General features: G+C 39.9%; 1 protein-coding gene across 1 annotated transcript in view; it reads left to right on the top strand.

Annotated features, from left to right (window-relative positions):
- The first annotated feature begins 1,901 nt into the window (after window positions 1-1,901).
- The window catches only part of ABAT (4-aminobutyrate aminotransferase), a 124,913-nt gene continuing 115,175 nt past the window's right edge, over window positions 1,902-11,639 (top strand). The window contains exon 1 of the mRNA XM_051963610.1: window positions 1,902-2,013. The gene's annotated coding sequence lies outside the window, so the exon portion shown is untranslated. The remainder of the gene's footprint in view (window positions 2,014-11,639) is intronic.

Below are 11,639 nucleotides of genomic sequence, written 5' to 3'. Positions count from 1 at the left end.
AGTCAAACAGAGGCTAACAGACATCTGTTACTATAAGAAAATGTGAGTCTTATCACATCCTTTGTATCAATGAGCATTTCTTTTGTGTGTAAGAACTATATCTCTAATAGCTGATTTATACCATGAAGTACATAGCTTTCTATTTCCCACTCCTGAAGGGACCCTAGAAATTAGCTCACATCTAAACTTTAAATAATTCCCCTCACTGCAGGCAGAAAAATAAAGATGTAAAGGATTGAAAAGTGTGAGAAAAGAAAGCCTAACCCATCTAATTAGAGTAGAGGGTCTCTCAGGACTGAACCTGATTTGAAATGCATGCAGGTGTCCGCAACAAAGGAGCCTCTTAGGGAGAAGGAATAGGTGTAATGTCCCATCCCCAGCAACTCAGAATCTCTCCTAATATTAGACTAGAATTTCTGATGCCTCTCTGTTCTATCTTTTTTGTGTTTCTGATTCCTTTGTAAAGCTTCCTACGATAAGAGGAAAATTTACTTACCGTTCCACTCTATAGCAAAGATAGGGACAAATTCCAAAATGCTACCATAGTTGGAGAAAAAGTAGGAATGAGGGAAAGGGACCTTTATTTAGAACCAAGGCTAAAGTCAGCAACTTTGAACCCCTGAGGAGCTTCACCTCCACCTCCTTCTGACTTAATAGCTAGAACACTGAACTTCAAATCAAGAAAATTTAGCTTCAATTCCTGCCTTAGTAGTGATGGGGGACTGGAGAGAAAGAGAGAATGGGTCTAAATCTAAAAGTCATTTATAAAGAGATAGTCATGGAATTCATAAGAGCTGATAAGATGATCAAGGGAGGATGACTATTGAGTGACCCTAAACACTTAATAGCAGTGTGATACTGGACAAGCCAAAGCCTATTTCCCTGATCCATTAACTGTTGATTTGAATGCCATTAAGGTTCCTTTCCTCACTAAATCTATCATCCAGTGCCCCTGCCATTCCAATCTAAGTGCCCTAGTTCCTTAGGCAATACAAAGAAAGCAAAGATGAGATGGAGTCTGAGAAGAAGGTAGCAATGAAGCTAAATTAGGCTGCAGTCTGACTGTGTGATTGAAGGAGGGGGAGAGAATGAATGAGAATCTGACCTAAGGATGTTGGGGAAGGGGAAAATGCACCACACTTAGGTGACCTACATACAAATAGAGGTGAAGAACCAAAAAATCAACAGATTAGATTGCTATATGAAGACTAGTTATATTCTAAGGAGAGAGGAGAAGGGTACAACTAGTTGGGGGAGGTAGAAAGGTACCCTCGAAAATTTGATGGATTTGGAATGAAAGGATTAGGATTCAAACCTTATTGACTTTAGGCAATCCAATTAACATCTAGAAGGGATTAGACTACTAGGCTTCTAAAGTTCTATGTACGGGGTGGGGGCGGGAGGAGTGATAGACTAGCTGCAGACCTATACTTCGAAAACCATAGATGTAGGGATGGGAAAAACGACAACTAGGGTCTGATTAGGGTGGGAGATGGTGGGAGATAGGGAGGGGCGACAGATTGGAGTGACATATGGGAGAGGAGGGACAATCGAAAGAAAAACTGCCTGGAATCATCCAGGATAGGGGAGAAGGCAGGCTGGTTAGAGCCTGAGCTAGTAGGGCTGGGGGAAACTTGCATCCTAATCCCTCCTCCAGTTCTCAGTTCCCGAAATCAATCCCCAGCTCGGTTGCTCCTTGGGCCTCCCGAACGAACACTTGCCCCGGACCCTAAGGCTGGACCTTGCCCCAGGTCTAGCTCCCCCCAGCATCCTCCTCCTTCTCGCCCCTCCCCCCGGGGGGCGGTGGCCCGTGCTGGCCCAGCCCATTGGCTGTGGCCGGAGCGTGTTTTGGAGGCACGGTGGTGATTGGCCCAAGCGGCGCGGCAGAGCCGGGGAACGAAGCAACTGGGACAGACTGGTGGGAGAGCAGCACTGAATGCCTGGTCCGAAGACCGGAGCGCTCTGAACCTTTCTGAGCCGCCCAGAGGACACTGAAAACCGCCTGAGCGCGTGGTGAGTGAGGGGGTCCGAAGGACCGCGGAGCAGGCCCCGAAGGTAGCTGGGTGGAGAGCGGGGTTAGTGATACGGGAGAAGATCAGGATCCACCCTGATAGGAGACTTGTGTCCCCCCTCTTTTCACCTCCGCCTCCAAGACTAGATTTTTGCCTGTGTCGCGAACCCCAGAGATTCAAGATTTGTGTCCCCGACAAAGAAAAGGGAAAAAATCCACCCTCACCCCCGAGGAAAAAAAATGAAAATAACCTTCCAAGACCTCAGATTGGTGATTCTCCAGGGAGGAGAAATAAGATGCTCCCTCGGGGAGGTCAGGTCATTGTCGTCATCCCCACCACACACACACATCACACACACATACACACACACACACTCGTGGTGATGACCCATCTCAGGTCAGACACATATTCCTAGAAAGGATAAACAGAAAGAAGATCAGGGTCACCACAGAAGAACATCTCTCAGAAACTGGCAACCTTTCTGACAGTATTAGAGATACAAATGGGAGATTTGAGTGTTCAACCTTAGATGCAAATTCAGGGTGTTCTCCATTTGGAGAGAATTTTTGAGATCCCCATCCACAGATGGAAAAAATCAAGACATTATTTTTTGACCCAAGAATGGAAATCAGTGTTCTTTTTCAAAGATGGAGACTCTTGATTGACATTCTACCTTAGAAATGGAATTAAAGTCCCACATTAGAGATGAGGCAAGGGTTTTTTTCTCTCTCTCCTTGCCCCTCTCCTAGAGATTTCCCCTTTAAAAATTGTCATACTAACTTCCCCCTAAAAGTGAGGGACAGATCATTCTAACCTCTGTGGGGAGAAGAATAATGTTCCTTAAAATTTAATCTCAGTTTGATTCCTGAGACTGACCGGTGATAGATTTGGGATTTGGTAGCCCACCAGAAGAATTAACCCCAATAAAAATTGTGAGGCCACATCCTAGAAAAGCAGAACCCAGCAGAGGTGCTTTTCCCAACAGAGAAGTGCTGCCTTAATCCTTGAGGCTTTCAGGAGTAGAGCTGAAATGTCTAATTTGTCGAGAGAGTTCTCCCAGTTTTGGCCAAGGCCTCTGCCATTTGAAACCATTGCTTTTGCTGGGGGTTGACTAGAAAATGTGATATTGGTGGGCATGACAGCAGAGGCCCTGCAGCAGAACAGAAACAGTACCCAGATAAAAGCAAGCATTTTCTTGACAGGAGCTACAATTGGGGGGGAGGGGTCAGGAAGGAAAGAAAGAAGGGAAAAAGAAAAGATTCCTAGAGCTGCCTTCCCAAGATAAGGCAGGAAAAAAACTTGTGAGGGAGTGAATCCTAGAAGAAAGAAGATTTGTCTAGGGAACTTGAGAAAATGCTTTCTCTCTTAAGTGCAAGTGATAGTCCTGAAGTACTCTGCTCTTAGAATTCTCCCTCATTTTCTCTTGAAGCCAGTGGGTACCTTTGGGTCTTTCCCAGAGATAAAAAGTAAAAGCAACACCTCCATCTTTCCTTATCCTGATTTTCTAGGCCCTTCTTCCCTGCAGAAATCTTCCTACTCAGTACTTTTTTCATGAAAGGGAAAAGGAATGAGAACTCCGGAACTTCTCAAAGCACTGCCCAAATCTTTTCAGGATCTATAGAGGCAAGTCATATAGAGGACCTGTATTATCATAGCATTCCATTGCCTGAGTATGAAGTTGTTCAAGTGGTCTTTCTTGCATTCCCTCCTGACCTCAAATCTTTCATCCCTAATTCCCTCAAAGCACAACTCCAATACCACAATTTATGTGAGACCTTTCTGGATGACCCTCCCCCCCATCAGTATCTTCTCCTTCTTATCATTATTTTGTATGTAATTTATATTTACTCATGAACATGTTGTATTGTACCACCAACTCCTCTTTACTAAGCTTGTTAAGGACTGGGATTGTATAGTTTGATTTTGGGGGCAAGATAGGCTGCTTTTTTTATTTGTTTACTCTTGTCCCCTGATTTTTATATAATATATACTCAATAAATGTAAAATTATCGAGGGGGTAGGAAATAGACTCGGTAATGAAACAATTCCAAACCATTGGAGAGTACTTTGAAGAGCCTGGGCATGAAGCTGTCTTGTCAGCAGAAAGATTGGATCACTCTGAAGTAGAGCCAGGATCGAAGTTCAAGAAGAAGATAAATCTGAAGAGTTCAGAGTCTGGCCTCCTACAGTTTCCTGCAATTCTTTTTGTTGGGTTTAAGTTTTTAGACTTAAATTCTTTGAATCTGCTGATGGATGACCTAGATTATAACTGCTGAACTCAGGGCAGTGATTAACTCCTTGAAAGCAGAGACAAGAGTGATCTCAGGATGTGAAAGCTGGAAGGGAATTTAGAGATCATCATGGATCTAAATGAGATCCCCTTTATTTTACAGATTAAAAATTGAGGGCCAGAGAGAAGTAAGTTAGTTGAGCTTTTGACCTGCAGCTCAGAGCCAGGTTCAAGAATAAAATGAGTGTGCAGGAATCAGAAATTGGCCTTCTCCAGTGACAAAGGTCACAAGTTGAAGATTGGAACTGAGGTGTCCTGGTTCTTCCTAATGCTGCTATTTAGGAGAATCTAGAGAGTCTTGGTCTCTATAGCAACTCCAAAGTAGCATCTTTCTATTCTTTCAAGGAAGGATATGTGTGACACTCTCATTCTTTTTGATAAGCCAGAAGTCAATGTGATCCTTGGAATCAAACTTAATGCAAGCTATAAGGTGGCTAGAAGAGCAGCTGTTGCTCAGGTTTGACAGAGACCTTTGGTCTTCCTGGTTTTATTTCATTAGAATTCTGTTGGTTTTTGTTTGCATTCTACCTTAGTTAGTTGACTTATGTTATCACACTTTCCCAGGCCTCTCTATATCACCCAAAAAATACCCAGCACTGGCACTGTGTACATTTTTGGACCAAAGAAATACTGTTGACTGGTTGAGTATAATAAGTTTCATGAGTCTGACTTACTCCCTCTACATCCATTTTTTACAAGAAGGAATGTCATTACACCTCCATTTAGGTTTTAGACCAGTGACAAGGGCAATGTGAGCAGAGATCAAAGTTTTATAGGTTTAAAGCTTGGAGGAACCCTAGAAACCATCTAGTCCAAACCTTTCCTTTGATAAATGAGGACATGAAGCCTAGAGAGAAGGGTTTTGCCTAAGGTCTCACACAGGTCATAAGGAAAAGACCTGGTAATTAGACTCAGATCTTTCAGGTCCAAATCTAGGACTCTTTCAAAAGCAATTACTTGAGCTGGGGCAGATGCTCAGCCTCTAGAGAAAGTGCGAATTCTCTTCTCCCAGAGAATTTTGTGACTTAAGAGGGACTTGAGGTGTTTGAACCCCAATCACTGCCAAAGGATTTCTCACATGATAGTAATCTGCTGTTTTGTCCTGGGTATGGGAATCTACCCATCTCTCAAAGGCTTCTTAAAAGATTTGACTGAAACAGTGGTTAAAATCTGCATAGCCTTTCCACTATTAATGCTTCCTTTCCCTGGACACCTGCCTGCCCTACTTCCAGGAAGGAATAGAAAAGGGAAAGAAAGCTTAGTGAGCAAAAGAATTCTATTCTGGTAGCCTTGAAAGACCAGTTCAGCTTGCTGGATCAAGTCCTTGCCCATCCTAGCCAAGGAACAAGAGGTTGATCCCTGCTCATTCAGGCCATTGTGTGCTTCTGATTTCTTTTCAGAGCCACACTCAGAGTATTTGTCATCTTGGAACCCAGCCCATGTCCCTGTACTAGAAGCAAATGACCCTATAAAACTCCCTTCTCTGCCAATTCAAGAATGTCAAAGGGCAATTTGTATCCAAGGCTAGAAGAAGCATGCTTGTGGGTTGGAAATATGGGTAGGAAAGGGAAGGGGATGCTTGGGGTGGGTAGAGTTCTGCCCACAGCTGAGATAACATGGAGTGGGGATGGGGTGGGAGGGTGAGAGAAATGCAGAATGTATCTGGTGACGTTTTCTCATAGCTGTTGCTGATGACTTCAATAGACCTAGATGCATATATATATATGCTCACATTTGCTAGCTATGTGATCCTGGAGAAATAATTTAACCTCTCTGTACTTCTGATTCCTCATTTACAAAAGAGAGTATTCGATTTAATGATCCCTAAGGTCTCTTCTAACTCTATATAATTTCTAATAGCTACTTGCACTGTATTTGCAAAGTATTTTGCATCCATGAGATAGTAGTATCCTAATTTAAATCTGGAAGGAAACTCAGAAATCGTTTAGTCTTAGATAAAGAACCTGAGACCCTTTAAGGTTGAAGCAACTTGTTTCCAAATTTCCCATAAATATTGAGTTGCAGAGACAGTGTTAGAACACAAATCCTCCAACTTCAAATCTGGTTCATTTTTCACTGTACTCCTATACCTGGAATACATTCCCTGTATCTTTGTTTGTTTGTTCTTTGGTTTTATTTTGTAAATAGCATTTTATTTGTTCTAATTACATGTAAAGATAGTTTTCAATTTGTTTGTAAGATTTTAAGTTCCAAATTTTTTCTCCCTTTCTTTCTTATTGCCTCTCCCCAAGATGGCAAACAATTTGATATAGGTTATACACAGGCAATCAATTGCATTCCCTTCTTACCACAACTTATGGACTCTTTCTCTTCCTTTAAGATTTAACTCAAGCACCATTTTCTCCATGACATCATTCTTGATCTCCAACTACTAGTGCCTTACTTCTCAAATTACTTTGTATTTAACCAATGTGTATATATTTGTTTGATTCATTTTATGTTTATGATACTATATGTATATGAGTTCACAACTCCTTATATACTTATTAACTATACGTGTGTACCTACATTTATATACCTGTGTTGCACACATATTTATAAGCATGTATGCATGTACATGCATATACATCACATGTATTTGTCTCCCTCATTAAGCTTATTGCGAATAGAATATTTTTTATTTTATGTATTAGGCATATAATGAGTTTAATAAATACTTTTTGGTTGATTGATTGATTATCAAAGCTCTGAAGCCCTTAGAGAGTGGTGGCCTTGTCTACAGTGACCAAAATTATTCTTTGGAAGAAAAGCTTTAGTCTATAGGAGCTAAATGTAGTCAATCCTCAAAGGAGAAATATCAATATAGCTAATTTTTATTGTTGGTAAGTTGTTTTCAATCATGTCCAGCTCTTTGTGACCCCATTTTGGAGTTTTCTTGGCAGCAATACTGAATTAGTTTGCCATTTCCTTCTACAGCTTATTTTACAAATGAGAAACTGAGGAAAACAGGGTTAAGTGGCTTTCCCAGAGTCACATAGCCTATAAGTGTCTGTGGCTGGATTTGAACTTGTGAAAATATGTTTTCTTGTTTGAAGTCCAGTGCTCTATCCATTGTTCCATCTAGCTGCTAATATAGCTGATAGGAATTCTGAAAAAGTCAACTGTCTTCTTTAAATCTTCACCGAGAGTATAGTTTTCCCATTCTGTTTCAGCCACAGGCCCTGGGTGCATTTTACTTTTTTGTTTTTATTGCATTTGTCCTTGAAAGGTATCTCAGTATTGAAATATCTTCAGAATTTCTTTATGAATTGCTTTCCCATAGGCCTTTATTTCTCTATCTGTGCCAGAAACTTAATTTGGGAAAAGACAAATCTTCTGTTTTAACCCATTCCCTTCACTAATAATAGCACTTTAATTTTTATTATTATTACAAATTATTAATTGCCTACTATGTGCCAGCTATCATGCTAGGTGTTTTACAAATGTTATCTCTTTTGATCCTCACAACAACCCTGGAAAATAGAGGCTATTATTATCCCTATTTTACAGTTGAGAAAATTGAGAGAGACAAAGTTGAAGTGATTTACCCAGTGACACAAAACTAATAAGTATCAGAAAGCAAGCTACTAGTTAGTAGCTACCAGTAAGGAAAACACTTATTAAGGTTCTACTATGTGCCAAGCACTGTTTTAAAAACTATTGATACAAATAGAAATGTGAAAAAAAGAAAGTCTTTGCTTTCAAAGAGTTTACAATCTAATAGGGGGAAAACAGATAAAAGGAAACTAAAAAGGCTGAGGAAAGAAGGTACCTAGTTTGGAGGCAATAATGGAGAGGATCAAGGAGCTCTAGTAGAGTGGATGGGAGATGAAAAGATGGCTGGCTTGCATTCCCTCCTTAAAGGGAGGTTTTGGAGTTTATAGCTCCACCCTTTAGATCAGAAGGGCAGAGGGTATTGAGGAGATGTGAGGACCAAGGCTGATTGGATTCTGCAAGATGATGGCATTTTCAGTGATAAGGTCCTTGGGGGGGGAGGGGGAAGGGAGGTGATGATAATGGAGATGGCCAAAGAAAGTCCAGTAGAGTGCAGCCACATGGGAAATTAACAGTAGAATTGAAGAGATAGTAATGGACAGGTACCCCAAAGGCTTTTTCCAACTTACTGCCCAGAATATTGCTGTGGAATCTGGAAATTTCATAAATAACACCATGGCTAGAAAAAAGTGATAAAATTTGAAAGGACCATAGAAATCTACCTAGTCAGCCCCTTCATTTTTCAGACAAGGAAATGAAGACTGAGAGAAATTAAGTGACTTGCCCAAAGTGAAACAATAGAAAGAAGCCAGGTTTCCTGGTTTCTTGTCCCATGCTTGTAAATCACTCTGCCTTTCATTCAAGAAGTATTTTGAAGTATTTTTGAAGATTTAGAAAGACAGTACAGTATAGTAGAAAGAGCACTGGAATCTGAGAACTGCTATGTTCAAGACTTGGAGCTGATGCTTTCTGATCATGTGATTTTGATGACACCATATAACCCTTCTGGGCCTTTGTATACTTATTAGTGAAAAGGGGAAGAGCAATACTTGAGCTACCTATGAGGAAAGAACTTTTTAAACTATGTAGCAGTATGTAAATGTGAATTAGTTTTAGATTTCTAGTCTAATGCCTGCTACTGCTGGACAGGTCCCAGTGTTCAATACCTTGCATTTGACCACAAAATTCTGGTGGCTATATACTATACTCCAAAGAAAATGTTTCTGTAAGCCAATTTGGCAGTTATAGGAAGTTTTCCAGAAGGAAATCTTACTGAAGAGATAGAGAAATGTGTCTTTGGAGGCTTCAATTCTTTATGTGGTAGTAATCAGTTCCTCTTCTCACTACCACCCCTGTAAAAATAAGTGCAAAAGAAAGAGACAGAGAGGAAAGAGGGAATGAAAGGTTGACTAATCCACACTCTAGTAAGTGCTTTACAAGTATTATCTCATTTGAGCCTCCCAACAAACCTAGGAGGGAGGTGTCTTACAATCTCCATTTTATAGTTGAGAAAACTGATCTGGCAGAGGTTCAGTAACTTGTCTTAAATCACACCACCGCAAAAACAAGTGCCTAAGGCCAAATTTGAACTCTGGTCTTCATGCTTCAGGCCCTGTGCTCTATCCAATGTGCTCCCTGACTATCTCTGAGCTATATGATTAATGTTTTTGTTGTTATTGTTGTTTTGTTTTTCCAAGTATCATAATAGGATTCAAACTGAGAGGGACTTCAGGGGTCATAGGGTCCAAACTCCTAAATTCACAGATAATAAGAAAACTAAGCCGCATCAAAATTAAATGACTTTCTCAACATTGGACAGATAATAAGTAGCAGAACCAAATTCTAAACTCAGATCCTTTTACTTCAAATTATAATTCTTCAGCTGCCTTCTACTCATAGAAGGAAGGAAAGAATTTGAGGGAAAAAAAAAAAAAACAAAGAACTGGAAAACTTTTCCTGTGACTGTCTCCTTTTCCTGACATCTTTCTGAAAGATCATTGTAGAGATTTTTTTTTTTCCTTAATTTGTCTAATGACTTTTCCTGACTTCTACTTCCACTCTTTACTAGAGGAATCCTCTATGGTATTAATCTCTGTCATGCACCTTATTATAAGTTTCATTATTTTAATTCTTCCCCTATTATCATTGTAATATTGTCCAGTGCTATTTCAAAAATAACTCTGCAGTGGTTTCTTGGGTTTGTCCTCTTTGAAAGTCAGTTAATGATTGAGACCTGATTGGGCTGGTATTCAGGATCCATGGCACTTAGTTAAGACAGTTGTCTATAGGAGTCTAAGAGCCTGTCTTTACTGCCTGAAGTTCCCTTTCGGTAGAATGTAAGTGCCTTGAGGACAGGAATTTTCATTCTTGTACTCTTCATACCTTGTAAACAATTGGCACTTAATAAATGCTTGAGGAATTTGAATTGTTAGTCTTTCTTTTTGCATCTCAAAGTATTCTATTTTCCTCTGTATGAAATGCCCTCCATTTTCTCTCCATTTCCCCTTTCCTTCTATGTACCCTTTACTGACCAGCCCAACCTATGGTCATCTCTACCACATTGTGTCTGTGCTATTCTATGGGCCATTGTTAGGTAGTGAAAAAAAATGTTATTTAGAGTCAAAGAACCTAGTTTTCTTATTTGTTATCTATATGATCTTGGCAAGTCACTTCTATTCTCTGGCCCTCAGTTTCTCAATCCATAAAAGGAATAGGTAAAACTGAATAACCACTAAGGCAGTTCTTAATCCCTTATTTTTCATTGCCTTCTATTATTTTTTTTATCATGTATTTCTTAGTTTTCCCATCTATACATTAAGCCCTTGAAGGAAGAGCTTATAATAATTGCTCATTAAATAACTATTGATGACTGTCCCTAAAGGCAGCTATTAAAATACAAGTACTTTCTAGGCAACATAATCCATGAAGCCATTATCAAATGGATAATGTTTAGAAAGAGAGCAGGGTCTCTGCATCAAAAGAGAGCTGAGTTCAAGTCCCACTTATATAGTGTAGCTCCTAGGGAGGATGTGGCAATAACCTTAAAACCACCTGCCCTTCTGGAGAGACTTACACGAATTGATGCTGAGTGAAATGAGCAGGACCAGGAGATCATTATATACTTCAACAGTAGTACTGTATGATGATCAATTCTGATGGACCTGGCCATCCTCAGCAATGAGATGAACCAAATCAGTTGCAATGGAGCAGTAATGAACTGAACCAACTAAACCCAGCAAAAGAACTCTGGGAGATGACTAAGAACCATTGCATTGAATTCTCAATCCTTATATATTTTTTTTAATTTTATTTTATTTAATAATAACTTTGTATTGACAGAATCCATGCCAGGATAATTTTTACACAGCATTATCCCTTGCAATCACTTATGCTTCGTCTTTTCCCCTCCCTCCCTCCCCCGCCCCAAGATGGCAAGCAGTCCTATATATGTTAAATATGTTGCAGTATATCCTAGATACAATACATATTTGCAGAACCGAACAGTTCTCCCACTGCACAGGGAGAATTGGTCAATCCTTATATTTTTGCCTGCCTGCATTTTGGATTTCCTTCACAGGCTAATTATACAATATTTCAGAGTCCAATTCTTTTTGTACAGCAAAATAACAGTTTGGACATGTATACTTATTTTGTATTTAATTTATACTTTAATATATTTAACATGTATTGGTCATCCTGCTATCTGGGGGAAGAGGTGAGGGGAAGAAGGGGAAAAATTGGAACAAAAGGTTGGCAAATTGTCAATGCTGTAAAATTACCCATGCATATAACTTGTAAATAAAAAGCTATTAAAATTAAAAAAAAAACCCATCTGGTCTTGG

Source organism: Antechinus flavipes, chromosome 1 (genome assembly GCF_016432865.1).
Source record: "Antechinus flavipes isolate AdamAnt ecotype Samford, QLD, Australia chromosome 1, AdamAnt_v2, whole genome shotgun sequence".
Lineage (NCBI taxonomy): Eukaryota > Metazoa > Chordata > Mammalia > Dasyuromorphia > Dasyuridae > Antechinus > Antechinus flavipes.
This window is presented reverse-complemented; position numbering and strand designations above follow the sequence as displayed.